We start from the raw sequence: 17,920 nt of genomic DNA on the forward strand, positions 1-17,920 counted from the left end.
ACCGTGGTGTAGCAAGCTGTCAGGGGACCCTCCCCTCCCCCACGGTACCTCCCATATCGTTCGGCAAGCTCCACTGGATCTCCTCCTATCTGCATCTCTTTGCTCGAGAACATCCTCCAGCGGCTGGAGGCCTGTGTGGCAGGACGGACGGGTCAGAGACAGTGTACCCCCCTCCCCCCCACCCCCAGCAGCCCTCAGCCAGCGACCGACAGGACTTGGTGTGCAAATCCCACAGTTCCTTCAGCCTTCAGATGGGATCTCTCTGGTCCCAAAGCATCTGGTGATAGAAGCTCCAGGTGCTCCTTGCGGTGACTTAGGACCATCCTCATTGTCTTTCCCGACCAGCCTCGATTCCTCCTTTCCTTCTGCTCGCCGGGCTCGCTACCAAACGAACTGCTTGCCCTCACGGTCTTATTGCGTGGTTTAGGGGAAGAACCCAACCTCAGGCATTTCAGAACAAGGGACCACCACGTGCAGAGGCATTTTGGAGATACGCCCTGTCAAGAAATGACCCAGCTCGAGCCCCTGTCTTGCGAAAGTGGCAACAGGAGGTCCAGAGACATGGAGGCCTATGCAGAGTCACAAACAGAGGAGAGAATGTTCTACCCTCTGGACTCCAGACTTCGTGTTCTTGACGTGAGCATTCTCAACATTTAAAAATGTTTACTATAGCAGAAGTAAAGATGAAGACAGAAACAAAAACCCTTCCTGCTCAGTTTTGAAGACATTCAGATATACACTGTTGTTTTTGATGACATCTTTCATACACCAGGAGCTTGGTTATAGCACAGGCCAAGAGAATAGAATTCCAGGAATGATCAAAACACAAAATGTTTAGTAACACAGCATTATAGGTGCTATGGTGGAAAAAAAACATCATTTCATGGGAAACCAAAAGGCCATTCCGAAGTAATTGGGGTTTTGTAGGACAGCAACTATCCGAATTACAAACATGAGTGAAAGTGTTACGTAAAAAATGTTATCAACCTGTGAAATGTAATAAGTTTATTGTAAGTGGTAGTAATACTGTTAATTCCGTGCTTGAGGCCTCAGAGATAGACTTCAAATGTTGTCATGTTTTGCTACAGATCCAGGCAATCATATGAACACGTAACCTCATTAACTCAGAATATTTCTAGGTTTGTGTTTGAAAAGCCCCTATAACTTAATAAATCGCGAATGCAGAAAAGGCACAACTTACCACAAAAAGATGAATTAAGAAAGATCTACTTTGAAATGATCAGTTAAAAAAAAAATCAGAATCAGAAGTCAAAGGACAGTTATAGCCATCCCCAAATTAAAAACTAAATGTTCACGACTTCTTACAATCTTTTTGAACATTAAAATCCATCTTATGTATGAATTTCAGTATTTTTGTGTATTTATATTAAAAGCTCAAAATATTTATAAGTTGTGCCAGGATATTGGAATCTCACTCAAGTAGATGCTAGTTAGAAAGATCTCTGAAGTCAAATGCATATGATAATACTTTCAGGAACATGCCAACACTATAACCATCTTAGTTTTTTGTGGAAATTTTAATTTTATATGTTAAGTTAAATATCATGTTCAATGTACTTGATTATGGTTCTTGTCAGTACAAAAAGGTAAAACAAGGATATGCATAATCACAATATTTTTAACACGAATGGACACATGACAAGTGGACATCGGGGGTTTTATCTGCCTACTTTTGAGGCTAGACACTAATTAAATTTGAACGATATAGTCCACCTCAAGCATACACCCTGTGAACCCCTCAGATTTCCCCAGGCAGAGCCAGCTGCTTTTCTCCTCTGCTAAAATCATAGCTTGTTTGTTTGTATTGTGCTCATCGCGGTGATATATTTATGTGGTATATTAATAGTGTTTTTCTCTACAAGTACACTTATGACTCAACTGTTAGGCACTAGTCCTGTTTATCTCTCGCCTTGCTACTTTTATCTCACGGCCAGGCACCTAGAAGCTCAGCACATGTTTGGGTGGGTGGATGGATGGATTAACTGTTAATTTAGGGCAATCATTGAGCAAGGTTACATGCCTCTTGGCCTGAAAGGTACCATGACATGAAACTCTTCCCAGACATTATGCTAGGATGGGGTAAAGGACCAAACGTGGCAAGATGTCAGGATGCCGTATTAAGGACGCGGGGCAGAGTGTAGAGCAGATACTGAAAACAGCGCAGACAGAGTGCTTGGGTTGCAGCATGTCTCTGCCACTTCCTGCCTACGTGTCTTGAGGGAGGTTAGCTTTTCTCCCCTTCAGTCTCTTCATCCCTAATTTGCTCCCTAGGGCTGCTTGTACTGAAGCATCAAGCTGCAGGTAATAGAAACCCTCTTAAATAATAAAGGGGTCTGGTTATCTTGTGTAACTAGAAATCTTGGAGCTAACACATTCCCCATGAGCTCACCAGCCCAGGACACGAGGCTGCTGGGCTGCCACCTCTGCCTGCATTTTGACCTCTCACTCAGGGTTTCCAGATGATTGCCGCAGCCCTGGACATCCCCTCCTCAAATGACAGCTTCCCGAAGGAACAGGTGGAGGGACAGTAAGTGGCTTTGTGAAGGAGCTGCCAGATTATTGGGTACCTTTCTCATTTTTCCCAAAGGGAAGTCTTTCCGCCATGTCCCACATGCCTTCTTTCCCTTTTTGACCAGAACTGATGGGAAAGGAAGCTTAGACAATAAGCCTCTGATTCTTGGTTTTTCTAGCAGAAGGACAAGTAAGAAAGAGGTTGTGAATGGCTCTGGGGCCGCCAGCCGAGAGAGCCTGTGTTGCTGTCATTGCAAGGATTATTCCTGCTTTACACCATGCCTGGTGCAGATTTTATTTATATATATATATATATTTATTTATTTTTTTAAGGATTTATTTATTTTTTTTATTGGAGGGAGAGAGAGACACTGAGACCACACAAGTGGTGGGGGCAGTGGGGAGGGAGAGACAATCTCAAGCAGAGTCTACACTGAGCGCAGAGCCCAACATGGGGCTCCATCCCAGAGCCCTGAGATCATGACCTGAGCCAAAACTAATGAGTCAGGCGCTTAACTGACTGGGCCACCCAGGTGCCCCCAACCCAGGATGTCAAGTCCTTAATATTCAGTATTACTGTTATTACTGTGACTATCCCAGACTGTACTTAAGAGAAATATTCCAATATAAGTTATGATTTTCCATGGTAAAATAGGCTACTTCTTACCACTTAAATTTTTTTTCATAAATTATTTATAAACTCGGATACTGTTATTATCCTTTATGTATCATCTCAATTCTTGCCTTTTCTTTAATCCCACCCCCACTCTGTTTTTATGAAGATTCCCAGGCAAGAGTTCATACCTGTGTTCAGGACTGAAATATAAACAGTGGTTTATCAGTTAAGATGAGTGGAAGTTTTTATTTTAATTATTTTAAATATATTCTTAGGAATTAAAGTGAATTTTACTTCAGAGTTTCATGACTTATAAAAATTTTCATGGCAGAAAACCTCTTGGGATAATACCTCATCACATGATCATTTCTACGTGGCCTGTTCAGCTAATGAGAGAAATTCTGATATGCTGTTGTCCTCAATTTATTCTTGGAGGACGTCCCTTGTTCCAGTCACAACACGTGTTGTGGTGAAAGCGGACAGCATTTGGGGAAGATAAAATAGCATGTATTCAGGGAATTAAGTAAGAACCCCAAGGAGGTAAACAAAATGCAAATCTGCAAAGGAGAGGAAAAAAAGCTTGAAAGTAATAAAATCTATGAGGGATCCCTTTGAACATACTAATCATTAGACTTTCTGTTATACAAATTATATGCTAGTGTTAACTTGCCAAGCCAGGAGCCTTTGGGAACAGTGTTGTTCATGTTTGTAAGACGAAAGACAAATCACATTAAAAAAAAAATTTTTTTTTTAAAGATTTCAGTTATTTGAGAGAGAGAAAGAGTGTGCACAGGTGCAAGTTGGGGGAGGGGCAGAGGGAGAGAGAGAACCTTGAGCAGACTCCCCGCTGGGCATGAAGCCCAAGGTGGGGTTCAGTCTCAGGACCCGAGATCACAACCTGAGGCTGCAACAGAGTCTGCTGTTCAATTGATCAAGCCACCTAGCTGTCCCTAAAAATCAATTTTGTGTTGCAGCAAGCAGAAATGTACATGACTTTGAAGTACGGGTCATTAATATACTGAAGGGATCAGAGGGTAAATTAGAGAAAAGAGAGACTCTAACCAGAGAAATCAGAAGAATTCTACCTAATAAATAGTTGAAATATTAGGGAAAGTGGAACCATAACCCAGACCTATTATTGTTTCCTTATTATAATCTGTTTCATTTTTTAGAAGAGCTTTATTGAGAATCAATTTATGTACAATAAAATTTCATCAATTTGAAGTATACCATTCGGTGGTTGGTTCTATTATTTTTAAGTAAACAGAAAACAAAGAACGGATAGAAAATGCTGATTTTGAATTAGAAACTCCTATGAATACTGAAAAACCTTTTGGATAACATTTCTTTTTCATTTAAAACCTGAAAGCATATTAAAAATAGTATTTATGCTCTGCTGTGGTGTCTGTGCCCTGAGTTTGAGCGTTCTTCATCCTTGGTATTCACGCAGAATCCGCCAGGAAATAGAAAAGCCCCCCATGCATGGGAGCAAATAAAAACGCAGAGGGAAGGCTGGGTAGAGAAAGATGCTAAGGAGACCTTTGATGTGGAACCAGGTGTGTGAGTTTGAGAATGGAGGTTTTGTTGGCATGTTTCCTTTCGGGTTTTTCTTGATTCCTAATACAGTAGTCGTCTGTGCCTCCCCTCCTCCCCCTTCCTGCCTTACCCCCCGCCCCCCACTGTCCCCTTACTCACGATTTTGCTTTTTGTGGTTTCCGTTACTGTGGCTTGTGATCAGCTGCTGTCTGGAGGCAGAAAAATCCTCTTTCCAACATAGTGTCAGACGGTCAGCAGTCATCTAGTGTGACATCACAGCGCCCATGTCATTCCCCTCACCTTGTCTTCCCACGTAGGCATTTTGTCATCTAGTATCACAAGGATGGGTAGAGTACGTAAGCTATTTTGAGAGGGACCACATTCACACAATGTTTATTACCGTATATTGTTATAACTGTTCTACTTTATTAGTGTTAATCTCTTACTGTGGCTAATTTATACATTCCATTTTATCATCGGTGTGTAGGTATAGGAGCAAACCTAGTAGGTGGGGTTCGGTACAGTCCACAATTTCAGGCATCCACAGAAGGTCTTGGAACATACCTCCCACAGATGAGGGGGGGGAATTAGTTCCTCTTTTCAAAGCTCCATTGTCGATTTCTACTTGAAGAAGTTACTTAAACATGTATTTAAGGTACTTAATAGAAAAATGTTTCTTTCCTAAAAGTAATTGTTGAAAAGTATCATCTAAACGGGAAGCTTCCTTTTGGACATTTTGCAGAACTCTTGAATCTTTTGCATATGAGACTTTTAGTGAACTATTAAAGTAAACTGGTGAGGATTACAGCTCAAACTCACGTGCCTATTCCGTGTGGGAAATTAAAGAGAAATATGGAAAGAAACATTTTTTTTCAAGAAGAAAAGAGATTAAAATAATTGGAATTGCTCAGCCATTTTTACCTGTTTATTGACACCGTTGCTAAATATATTGTCTAGAATCCCACTGATGAAACTTCAAAACTCAGTTATCATTTCTTCATGTTAGTTATGTTCAGATGAGCTTGTCTTTAGTACTTACTAACGTATTTAAGATAATCTGTTTGCTTGATATTTGTTAGACTATTAGATTTTAATTTGATGTTCTTGGTACAGGGGAGAAGCTATCTCAAACAATAGATTTTTGTCTTAGTCTTAAACCATGAAAATGGTGACACTTAATCTTTATTTCTTTGAAGTAATATCCTTTTTTTTTGTGTCTTTTGTGTGAATTTCAATACTTTCATGTTAGTTTTAAGGAACAGTCACAACATAAATAATTTTGCATTAGTAAGCACATGCTTGGAGCATTAGATTGGTCTCAACTCTAAGAAAATTTTAGCGTTGAGTTTAGCGGTTAAAGAAAATTTTGTTGTCAAACACACACACGCGCGCACACACACACACAGAGCATTACTATTTGTTTTCCTTCCTCTAGTCATCCCCCGCAATAAGCCCTTGGCTACACATGCTCCACTGTGATCCATTGTCTACACCGAAAACACTTACTCCCAGGATTTAGAGCTTTAGGACTGCCCCCACCCCATCTGTTTTAATGGTACAAGTGAAACTGTTACCTTCTCCCGTCTATTCTTTTGTCATACAAGACTACTTCCTGTCTTTGAAAGGTACCATGGGGCCTCTTCCTTCCTTGCCTTTCCAGGGCTGTTGTATCTGGAATTCCTTTCTCTGGCTAGACTGACAAAAATCTTGTCCTCCCAGTAGTAGTTTAGAAATGACATGTCTGGGGCGCCTGGGTGGCTCAGTGGGTTAAGCCGTTGCCTTCGGCTCAGGTCATGATCTCAGGGTCCTGGGATCGAGTCCTGCATCGGGCTCTCTGCTCGTCAGGGAGCCTGCTTCCCTCTCTCTCTCTCTCTCTGCCTGCCTCTCCATCTACTTGTGATTTCTCTCTGTCAAATAAATAAATAAAATCTTTAAAAAAAAAAAAAAAAAAGAAATGACATGTCTTCCTGTGCTCGGTACTGTGAGACCGCCCACAGGTACGTCCCTCTCCTGTACTCTTTTTAGCATTTTGGGCATGTCCTGATCTAGACCTGGATTAAGGAGCAAAAACTAGGAGCCCCTATCTGGTCCCTGTTGTATAATGGACGTTCGAATGTTGTTGGCATACCGTAATACCACTGGATGTGTCCCAAGGAAGATGAGAACACATTTATTAGAACGTCTCTCAGGGACACTAAGGTATAGGGTTGGGAAGGTTGGGAAGGACTGACTGAAAAGTCATTAGGGTTAAAGAGTGAAAATCCCCAGGAAGTCGGTTCCAATCCTAGCTCCAAGCTACCTTCTCAGGTGGATGAGTCTGGGTACCTGTGACACTTGTGTTTTACTGGATGGGGTGTCCATATTTGGTGTCAGAGTTAAGTGACTTAGGGCAGTAGAGGAGAGGCTGGGCCTCGCCATCTTTCATCATTCCCCACACAACTCTCAGCCACTCCTCCAAATAAGGTTGAAAGGATTAACCCTTCTTGATCCAGTAGCTAAAGAATTTGTGTTTTTACTGTGTCTAGGAGGCTCTCTGTCCAGTCTTGCTTTTCGTCTGGCATTTGCTATGCTGTGTGAACGTCTCATTTTCTCAAGTAATGCGCTGATGTGTTCCATCATTGCGTGGGTTATATTTTAATCTCTTTTATCCTCAGAAACTGGCGTAGTGCTGGACGCACAGCAGAGAGTCAGAAGGAATTGGTTGGATTAGCCAATATGTCCAATTAGTGCATCAGTGTTAATTAAATCACTTTTAAACATTTTCTTCATAAATGTGCAAAATTCTTAAATTCATGATCATTTTGTGAGTATGGCACCAAACAAGTTTGAGGCCTAGAGAAATACGTTTATGTAATTCCTCAGCAAACAATAATATTTGCCTTTTATATTAATAGCCTTTGACACATGACTGTTTCAATCTGAGAAAAATAAAGCACATCCAAAATTTGCTAAAACTAGGTTGTTTGTTTGTTTGTTTGTTTTTTGCCTGATGATAACCATATGCTGAGGTGTTTCTGGTCCAGATGTTTCACAGCATAAACTCCTGAAGGATGCAGAAGTCTCCATTTATATCTCTGATTGCATTCCATGTGGCTCTAGAGATGAATTTAGCCTCTTAGGTTGTCCTGTAATAGGTAAATATTAGGAAATAGTAAATATTAGGTAAATATCTGTGGTATATATTAGTCAATATTCACTTCTTATTCTTAATAGATAATGCTAGAAATGCTTTATTTCTACTACCCTGAAAATGGATGGAAACAATCTAGGAAGGCATACGTCTTAAAATCTGAAATGTTAGCTCTAGAACGAGCTCACCAGAGCATCCACATGACTGTTCCTTTATACCATCCTCCTGAGGCCCAGAGGAGTGAGGTGCCCTGATGAAGTCCACACTGCTACTCAGTGTGACACAGGAGAAGAATCCAGCTGCCTTGGCCTCCGTATGACTCCCATTCTGTGTAATCATGTCTCCATGTCTTCTGCTTGGCACCCTTCTCTCTGCCCTAATCCCTCAATGAACTAGAGATAACCAATGGCAGTTTTTTGAAAAGAGGGGAACCAGGGAGGTGAAGGGTGGCTGAGAATTTGCCGTCCAGTGTATGGACAGGCTGCCAACAGAAGATGACCTTTGGAGACCAAAAATAAGTTTTGATTCCAGATGAATGCTTGAGGAGTCACTCATGTCATTCAGGGACGCTAAAGATTCTCCTAATAATTCCAGAATGCTGGGGTTTAGGTAAGTTATGCTCTTGGAAGGTATATTTATGATGTGTTCCTTTTGTTGACATACTCTTTATCTGTCTGCTTCTTGCCTGTGCTTACCGTTGTGAGGGTTTAGTGTGTTTTCACATTGGATTTTCCCCCAGCTGGTTTGGGGCCAGGTTGACAGCTCGAAGAAGCAGAAGTTCTCCGTTTTCTGGCTACCAGTCCAGAGAGCTCAGTTCAAGGTGTTGGCTCAGATCGTCCACAAGTCTCTAGTGGTTTAGATTTCTCTGTTCAGTGGCTGGCCAGTAAGAGAGCATGCGGTTCACTCATCACTGCTTCCTGCACATCCTGTGGTAGACATTACCGCCACGTTGAACGCCACAGCATTGCATCGATTGGAGACTGAGATGACCGAGATTCCAAGGCAGTTGTGTTCTTTACTCTGTGGAGAGAGTGTTTGTGGGAAAGAAGAAGCCCTTAATAATATTTGAAAATATGAAGCAACAGGCCTCATTTAGAACAGATTGTAGATGGTATCATGGAACAGAAGATCCCTGTCTTCACAGTTGCTGTTTAAGGAATTTTATCACACCATTTGGATGGGACTATAATAAAAAGAGTAATAGAGAATTGCAGTTTGGTTAAGTATCAGCAAGGAAATTTTAGTCAAAATATTTAAAATATAATGAAAGAGAGGGCGAGAAATGGAGATAGGCACACACACAAGCACACGCTTTCATAGGTAATAGGCAAACTAAAGAGGTCACGAAGGAAGGAGAACAGAGCAAAGATGGTGTTGCGAGCTCTCACTGACCACAGAAGAGCTGTGAGAACATATAGATGGGTGTTAATCTGAGTGTGGGTTGGCAGTGGCCTTCCTTCAGCATAGCAACCGTACTGGGAGATGCAAAGGAAGTGATTGCTAGGTGAGAATGTATACAAGTTAAAAATCTCTAGGTGAGAATGTATACAAGTTAAAAATCTCTAGGTGAGAATGTATACATGTTAAAAATCTCTAGGTGAGAATGTATACATGTTAAAAATTTCTTCTAACTAACAAAATAAAGAGCCAAATGGAAAATTGTAATAACAGTAGCAACTCCTATGACAATGAATTAATACCCTTAATATAAAAGACCAGTTATGAATTCATAAGAAAAGTAAAAAGCTAATACAAGAAGAAGGGACTCACTAGAAGAATGATAAATGGCCACCAGAAGAATGGAGCTTTGTAAGTTACCAAATCAGTGCTCGATGTTTCTTTTCCTATGATCAACTTGGTCAAAAGTTAATTTAAATTAATGATATGACGAGTTTTCTCAATGGTTCAGTAATAGGGACTATTATTTTATATATTGCTGAGGGGCAATATATTTTATATATACATATGTATATATAAAATGGTACATTTCTGGATTGCAATTTGGAAGTACCTCTCAAGAACCAGAAAAAATATTCCTGATTTATGAGCCAATTATCCTTCATCCTAAGTTGTATCTTAAGGAAATATTCAAGAGTTGTGCACAAAAGTGTATGATCAAATATATTCATAGTAGCATTATTTATAACAATAAAAATAGAGGCAGGCTGCTTATCCTGCAGTGAATAACACATAAAATTCCATACAATCAGAATATTCAATAACATGGGGATTATTTCATGATATCATAATCTTACTAAGCTATATATAGGTAAAGCACGATTCCTAAAATACCTGATGGAATTTCGTATAATCTCATCAATGGTTACTTATGAGTAATGGAATTAAAGGTAATTTTTATTTCTTTATATATGTATAACTTTTTAAATTTTCTATATTGAAAAGTTCTTTCACAATCAGAAAAAAACCACACAGTAGATATTTTCCCTAGCTTTCTTACATACACAGAATCCACAAATTTTGACTGTATAGTATGATAAATTGCAGCAATTACATTACATTTGAGTAACTGCCATTGCTTTCAAGGTAGGAAGCATTTTCATCACCCTTAAAAGTTCCTCACGACCCTCTGTAGTCAGTTGCATCCCCCCAAATAATTCCTGACAGCCACGGCTTTGCTTTCTGCCACTGCTGTTCTGTCTTCTCTAGAATTTCAGTATGATTTTCAAGAGAGATCCATGCCATTGTATATGCTGTGTCTTGTTCTAAAGAATCTATTCTGAAACAGTATTCATTGTGTGGTTTCGTTTCAAAAATTAACCTTGGGTTGAAGAGGCAGTCCATGGGCATAGTGGAAAGAATAATGTTACTGAGCCTGGAGACCTTAGACAAGTCATTACCTTTTCTGATTTGTAGTTTGCTCATCTGTAAAGTGAGGCTAATAGTAATACCATCCTCACCTATCCTGCAGCATCGTTATGGATAACAAATCAGAATATGCTCGTTAAACCACTTTGTGAGACATGAGCATCAGTTTCTGGTTTTATTGTCATTATGAGTCTAATTAAGATTGTGGATATGCAGGTCGGTCTTCCTTTCCTTGAAAAGGAGGCTTGTCCTTGCAATTCCTGATGTTAGGGTAAGCCATCATGGAGATTGTTGAGAAATGAGCCAGATGTTTTAGAATGTTTTACTACAAGAGGTAATTTTTTGAATTCTCTAGCATGTTATTTCCAGACCCAAATTCTGATATCCATACTTCTTACTTCTTTGGCTTTCTTTTCCAAATCTGTCTGTGTTGAGAACATTGTCTCTACTAGTGGGTTAAGAGTCCACAAACACCCTCCTCGTTTTCTGAATCTTTCGTTTTCTAATAAGCAATTCTTAGACTTTCCAAGGCAATACAGTTAAGATTTGAGGGAACAGCAAGGCACTGAAAAACCAGAAAGTGTTCAAACCAAGTTGCAGATAAGTGCTAGACACTAGGAAGTAGCTCTAAATGACTTGAAAGAAAGGATGCAACAAACATGTCTGGGTCATTCATGCCTCATTTATTTATTCATTATTCGTTCAACCAACTGAATTTTGGTTGTGTTTCCGTTGTGTTCTAGATACCCTGTAGACCTGAGAATTGCCTTAATGGAAATTACATTAACATAGCAGATGAAGACCAAAAATCAACCAACCAACCAATGAAATAGTTACAAACTCTGATAACTAAGAAGAATTTAAACAAGAGCTGCAAACAGGGATGCCCTAACTCCGTAGGGAGAATTGGTTGGTTTTATTTATGAGAGTGACTTGCTAGGTTTTAATCCTGGATGTTTTCATAAATAGAACTGATCATTCTCACATCTGTTGCCAGTGGTTTATTTGCAAGGAATTTAATTAAAATGCAAGGAAAAAATACGTTAAAGCTTTCTTTACCTATTATTTCCTAGAACAATAATTTATCAAGATTTTCCCTTTGGGATAATGTCAGGTATTATGGGACACCGTAGTCTTCCCTTTATTAATCTGTCCACTTGCTTACTGGGAGAGGCTCCCCGCCTGGGGTTCCCAATGTAGTGAGCCACATACCCTGTGTCAGCACGTGTATCCTTTAGGCTCCTGTGGCTGGCTTTGGCTGGATTTTAAAAAAAATAGCAGTTAGAATCTAATTTATTAGCCAATTGAAGAGATATTTTAAATCAAATTCTTTGGCACCTTCATTTTCTAACACGGCAGCTTCAGGTCAGTAGTAGAGTTTGATGATATACTTTTCCCTCCCCACATGCTTTGCATATTTCATGTAAGCATCATGTAACCTTGAAGAATCATCCTAATGTTTTATATGGTTACACAGATACCTTTGGTATTTACTTACCATGATAGTTATCAGGTATTCTGGCCAAGTGCATCTTCTGTGTGATTACAACCTCCTGTTGCCCTCGTAAATATTTGAGAATATCGTCCTTCAGTCATGAAGAATGATAGATCCTGGTTTTATTAGTTATCTAACTAAAGAATCTGAAACTAAGTTGCCTTAAAAGTAGATTTTATTTTTCATTTATATATTCTAAGACAGTATACAGTATTATCAAGAGTTTATATTTGAATTAAAACCATGGCTCTGAAACTGTGTGAACTTGGGCAAAAATTTAAACTTTCCGTGTCTCTGTTTCCTCATCTAGAAAATGCAGGTGGGTATAAAATGGGGTAGTCGTGAGAATTAGATGAGTTCGTATGCATAAAGAATTTAATTCATATTTGCAAGAATCATGTGAGTTCTTCAGGAACATTCATTTTTCCACTTAATAAATACTGTGTCCCCAGCACTTGTGTTATATACTGGCATATTAAATGAGGATGATAAATCTTTGTCTCAGCGAGAGGCCTGAGCTTCTGGCTCAGGGCGGGCTGCCTAAGCCAGATGGAAGTGGACAGTAGGAGAGTGTGGAAACCCAGAGCCACTGGGGAGACCTTTGGTACTTCTGTGCTCTGCGGGATTTGGATGTTATAAGGTTAGATCCATTGAGTTGCTTTTCCTCTTTTCGAAGTATATTAGTGATCAAACACTACATTGCTTTTGGAATGCCGCAGGATACCTTTTTTTTTTTTTTTTTTAATTGGCAGGAGCACATGGTAGTGGATAAGGGAGTTTGTAGAATCAGATACACACAAGGTACAAAATTGTAGACCTGGATTCAAGTCAATTTACCAGCTGCGTGACCTGCAAGTTTCTTAACCTCTTGGAGTCTGTGGCTCCCTGAGACTATTACCTCATTCTATTACCCAATCTAAGAATACGAAGATTGTCATGCTCCAAAACTTGTCTGCAAACAAAATAGGTTTGCCGTAAGAATCAAAAGAGCGATGCCTTTACAAGGGTTTGCACAGGGGCGCCTGGGTGCCTCAGTGGGTTAAAGCCTCTGTCTTCGGCTCAGATCATGATCTCAGGGACCTGGGATCGAGCCCCGCATCAGGCTCTCTGCTCAGCGGGGAGCCTGCTTCCTTATCTCTCTCTGCTTGCTTGTGATCTCTGGCTGTAAATAAATAAATAAAATATTTAAAAAAAAAAAAGAGGGTTTGCACATTTTAGCACATGCTCTACACTTACAGTTACTTATCATCATCTTACATTGTATAATTAGCCATTACATTGCTTTTAAGAGAAAGATTCATGAAGGTTATTCGAACTGCCTGGCATTGTAACATGGATTCAAACCCAGTTCTTCCTGATTTCAGAATCGGTGCTGTTTGCATTGATGTCATGCCGCCTCATGAGAGAAACAAAAGAAAACCTGGACAACCTCTCTGAAAAACTAAAGTCATGTAATTCCTGCCACGACTCTTAGTCAAAAGAAAAATGAAAGGCTCACGGTTGTTAAAAATGATATTGGAGTAAACATTAACAGTCATACATATTAGAAGAAGGCATATATTAAGTGGTTTAGAAAGATGGTCAAAATAGATGGCAAGTGTGGTTTCCGTCACCTTTCTTCCGTGATATCCTCTACCATGCACAGCTACCAGGCTGAGGATTTGCCAAATCCCAGCATGGCTCTGCTTGCCAGGTGAGTGGACTTCAGGGTTGAACCCCGTGCTAGCCATTCATGTCCGAAACCCACACGCAGAAAGGGGTGTGTGGCTGGGGCAGGCTCTCGGCTCTCGGGGATGGAAGTCAGATGGTGTTTGAGAAAGGCATATGTGAAGCTTGAGTTTGAACTTGTATCTTGAGCAACATTGACCGGAAGATCTGATTTACACTGCTGTCCCATGAGTAATGAAACGCTGAGCTTCTCTCCGATTGACACTATTTATTCCAAGAATAATTGAAGCCTCAAGGCTTAAATTCCCTTTCCCTTAAATACCCAAAGGTATTCATTCAGGAGTTCCTTACCAAGTTGGTCAGATTCTTGGTTTCATAATGGAAAATTATCTAAAATATCTTTATTCTGTGTGTGTGTGTGTGTATATATTAATGTGCACATGTGTGTGTCTGTGTGTGTGTGTGAAAGAGAGATCAAGGTCTAGGCTCACAGTAGAGAACATCTACACAAAGGAATAGCATTGCAGATATTAGAAGAAGGCATATATTAAGTGGTTTAGAAATGCATCTTTCAAATTCTTTTATTTTTAACAAGCCTCTATGGACTCATTAAAATTTTAGAATCATACAAGAATTATCCCCTTTGTAAATGGAAATTTTAGGTTTTCAAAGCTTGAATGAGGATGTATTTTAGCTTTTGGCCTTTGAATATTTGTTATACATTGTGTGTGTCTGTGTGTGTGTGTGTGTGTAGGCTTTCTGTTTTTGCTGAGACAGAAGCTGCTTATATCCCTTAGGGTTTTCCAGAGTGAAACATTTTTTTTTTTTTTTTAAAGATTTTATTTATTTATTTGACAGAGAGAGATTACAAGTAGGCAGAGAGGCAGGCAGAGAGAGAGAGGAGGAAGCAGGCTCCCTGCTGAGCAGAGAGCCCGATGCGGGACTCGATCCCAGGACCCTGGGATCATGACCTGAGCTGAAGGCAGCGGCTTAACCCACTGAGCCACCCAGGCGCCCCCAGAGTGAAACATTTTTATATTAAAGTTTTGTACTCTACTCCTGGACTAGCCGATCCCCTCAGCTGCAGAGAGGAGAGCCAGGAGCAAAGCCGCACGTGCTTTTCCTTTCTCCTGTTCTTTGCAGCTTATCTTCTTCCTGGATGAAGCAATGGAGGGCGTGAAGATGATTTTGCTTTGCTTCTCCTAGAGCAGTAGCTTGGGGAAAGACAGTAGAGGACTTCATATTGGTAGTTTCAGTTGCTAATATTTTTTGAACTTTTACCATGCACCAGTTTCTCTTCAAGGGCTCTGTGCATATTAGCTAATCAGCTTTGCAGTATTCCTCTGACATGGGGGGTATAATTATCCTCAGTCTGCAGTTGAAGACACTAAAGCATGGTAAGGTAAAGAAATTTCTCAAAGCCACGTGTCCGTGGTGAAGGGCGTTCAAACCCAGGCCATTGGATGTACGGCTTGGGCTATTACGGGCTATGCCAGTGATGTCAGTGAAAGAAATAACAATCATCATGGGGCGCCTGGGTGGCTCAGTGGGTTAAAGCCTCTGCTTTCAGCTCAGGTCATGATCTCAGGATCCTGGATGAAGCCCTGCATCAGGCTCTCTGCTCAGCAGGGAGCCTGCCTACCCCTCTCTTTCTGCCTGCCTCTCTGCCTGCTTGTGATCTCTGTCAAATAAATGAATAAAATCTTCAAAAAGAGAAAGAAAGAAAGAACAATCATCATCCTAACCAAATTTCAATTAAATGTATGTTTACCCTCTAAGCATTGTGCTAATCGTTTTTTTATCTTCACAAAGACCTTGAGGGAGAAACTATCACAGGCCCAGTTTTATCATGTGGAAACCAAGGCTGAGTGATTGTGTCACTGGCCCAGAGCCCCACTGCCTGTGAGGGTGGGACTTGAGTTTGAAATGAATCTGACTTCAAGTGGGCAGGTAAGGGTAGAGAGGAGGAAGCACAGTGGTCCAGTCTCTATCCATGTCTTTTTTTTTTTTTTAATATTTTATTATTTGACAGTTGGAGATCGCAAGTAGGCAGACAGGCAGGCAGAGAGAGAGGAGGAAGCAGGCTCCCTGCTGAGCAGAGAGCCCGATGTGGGGCTCGATCCCAGAATCCCGAGGTCATGACCTGAGCCGAAGGCAGAGGCTTAACCCACTGAGCCACCCAGGCACCCTCTAATCCATGTCTTGATAGGAGCATAGGCTTCTCCTTAGCCAGGGCTCACCACAACCTCCCTGACCAGTCAGGATCGTAAAAGTAAATTACACACAACATTGCAGATGTCGGATATCACGGAGGCCACTTTGCAACAAGGTTCTGTTTGGCACACTCACACGGGAGGTTGAGGGAAGAAGACCTGCGTATCTGTGTGTGTATCCGCTGTGACTTAAAGTTCTCAAAAGGACCTTTATGAGAAGTAATTGAAGCCCTTTAAGAGGATGAGACACTACGATATTGAAAGTACCTTTATGACGTAATCTAGATGATCAGCCAAGAGGGTTTTCCCGGAACTGCACTGCATCACGTGGAGAAGGGGAAGTGCATGTCAGAGATGGCCAGCGTGGAGAGGAGGTTTCAGGAAGCTTGTTGTCAGCCTCTCCACTTGGAGAGCCATTCTCTGGAGGAGAGACTTGCCTTGGGAGTTAAAGGGGGAGAGTTTGTGTCAGCTAGAGCCACCCAGCGACAGGATGGGCTGCTTTGGAGGCTCACCTGCTCCCCGGGGGTCACCTGTGGAGGGCGGCCAGCAGGGAGGGAAGTGGGGCGAGGTCTCAGTACTGCAGGGAACAGAGAAGGAAACTATTCTGGTTCTGAGATCTTGTCATTTTACACAAAATAAATGCCATCGAAGCTATAAATGCGAGTCATTTATTTTAATAGATTTTAGTGTACTTCAGAAACTATTACCTATAAAAGATGCCAAGCAGAAAAATACCTTCAGTAGAAAAAAAGTTATTTCATCTATTGGAAGAACATACACTTGGAAGTTAGTTAAGGACTCTCGAGTGTCATCGGAATCTATAAAGAGATTTGCTATTTTGGAAAATACTGTAGAAGCATCTAGAAATTCCTAACAATATTATAGCAGTATTTAAATGTAGTTAAAGAGAAGAAATGGGAAAAGCATTTTTCTAATAAGACTGTTAAATTGCCAGAGTTCACAACATGAATGATTTTTCTGATAAAAATGGGGAACTATGAAATGTAACAAAGGTAAGAGCTGAGGCCAATCACAAAGCAAGCAGGAAGTTAATATCAGGGTCTCAGAATATTGTGACAAATGGAGTTATCTACAAAGGCTTGAGCACTGGGCTTGTTCCTGCATTTCCCTTGGATGCTTACATGCCATTTTTTGCACTTATGTACTTTATATTCACTGTTAGAGCCTGAAAATAGATGCTCAATTAATGTCCAGATAACTATGAATTTCAGTGTTACGCTGTGAAAAATTATATTGCAGTTTTTGTTTTAGCTTTGGTTTTCTTGAGCATGAGGTAGAGGAACACTGAACTGTCCGGGTCCTTTCCTTTCTGTTGTCTTAGGTTTTCATGGGCCAGGCCCTTTTATATTTAAAGAGGGTAAAGGAAGACAACGTGGGAAGTGGTACCTTGGGGGTTCTGTGAGTGTTTTTCTTTAAAGAGAAGGAACTTGCTTTTCAAAAGGAAGGGAAGCAGAACATCTATACCATGGCTCATTGTCAGCCATGAGACAGCTCAAATCTTATCATGATTCTTAAATTTAGTATCATTTACATAGGAAATAAAATGCAAAGACGATCACTCGGAAGTGGGCTTATGTAGCATGAAAGAGAATTAGTTTGCGCAAAGGCGGACTGCAGAGTGCAGAGACTGGCTGTGTGTTGGGCTTGCTGTTTGTTAGGATCCTGAAAGCTAATGTGGTCACGTCAGGTCTTTAAGCCTGCTAGAATTTCTTCTGTAGATTTGTAAACACCCACGTTCATAAAACTGGTAAAGAAGCATTTTGGGCGGCTAACCTCCAGGTCTGGCCTTGCTGCTCTCAGCATTTCCCTCATTAGACTTCTCTCCCTGCCCCGGGAGAAGGTATCATTCCGGGTGGAAATTTCATTTCTTGAAGGGGGCGGGG

At 40.7% G+C, this 17,920-nt stretch overlaps 1 protein-coding gene across 9 annotated transcripts in view; it reads left to right on the forward strand.

The window, feature by feature from the left end:
* The window catches only part of TRPM3 (transient receptor potential cation channel subfamily M member 3), a 785,382-nt gene that overhangs the window by 271,300 nt on the left and 496,162 nt on the right, over positions 1-17,920 (forward strand). The gene's annotated exons all lie outside the window — the stretch shown is intronic.

Source organism: Mustela erminea, chromosome 12, assembly GCF_009829155.1.
Source record: "Mustela erminea isolate mMusErm1 chromosome 12, mMusErm1.Pri, whole genome shotgun sequence".
NCBI classification, from domain to species: domain Eukaryota; kingdom Metazoa; phylum Chordata; class Mammalia; order Carnivora; family Mustelidae; genus Mustela; species Mustela erminea.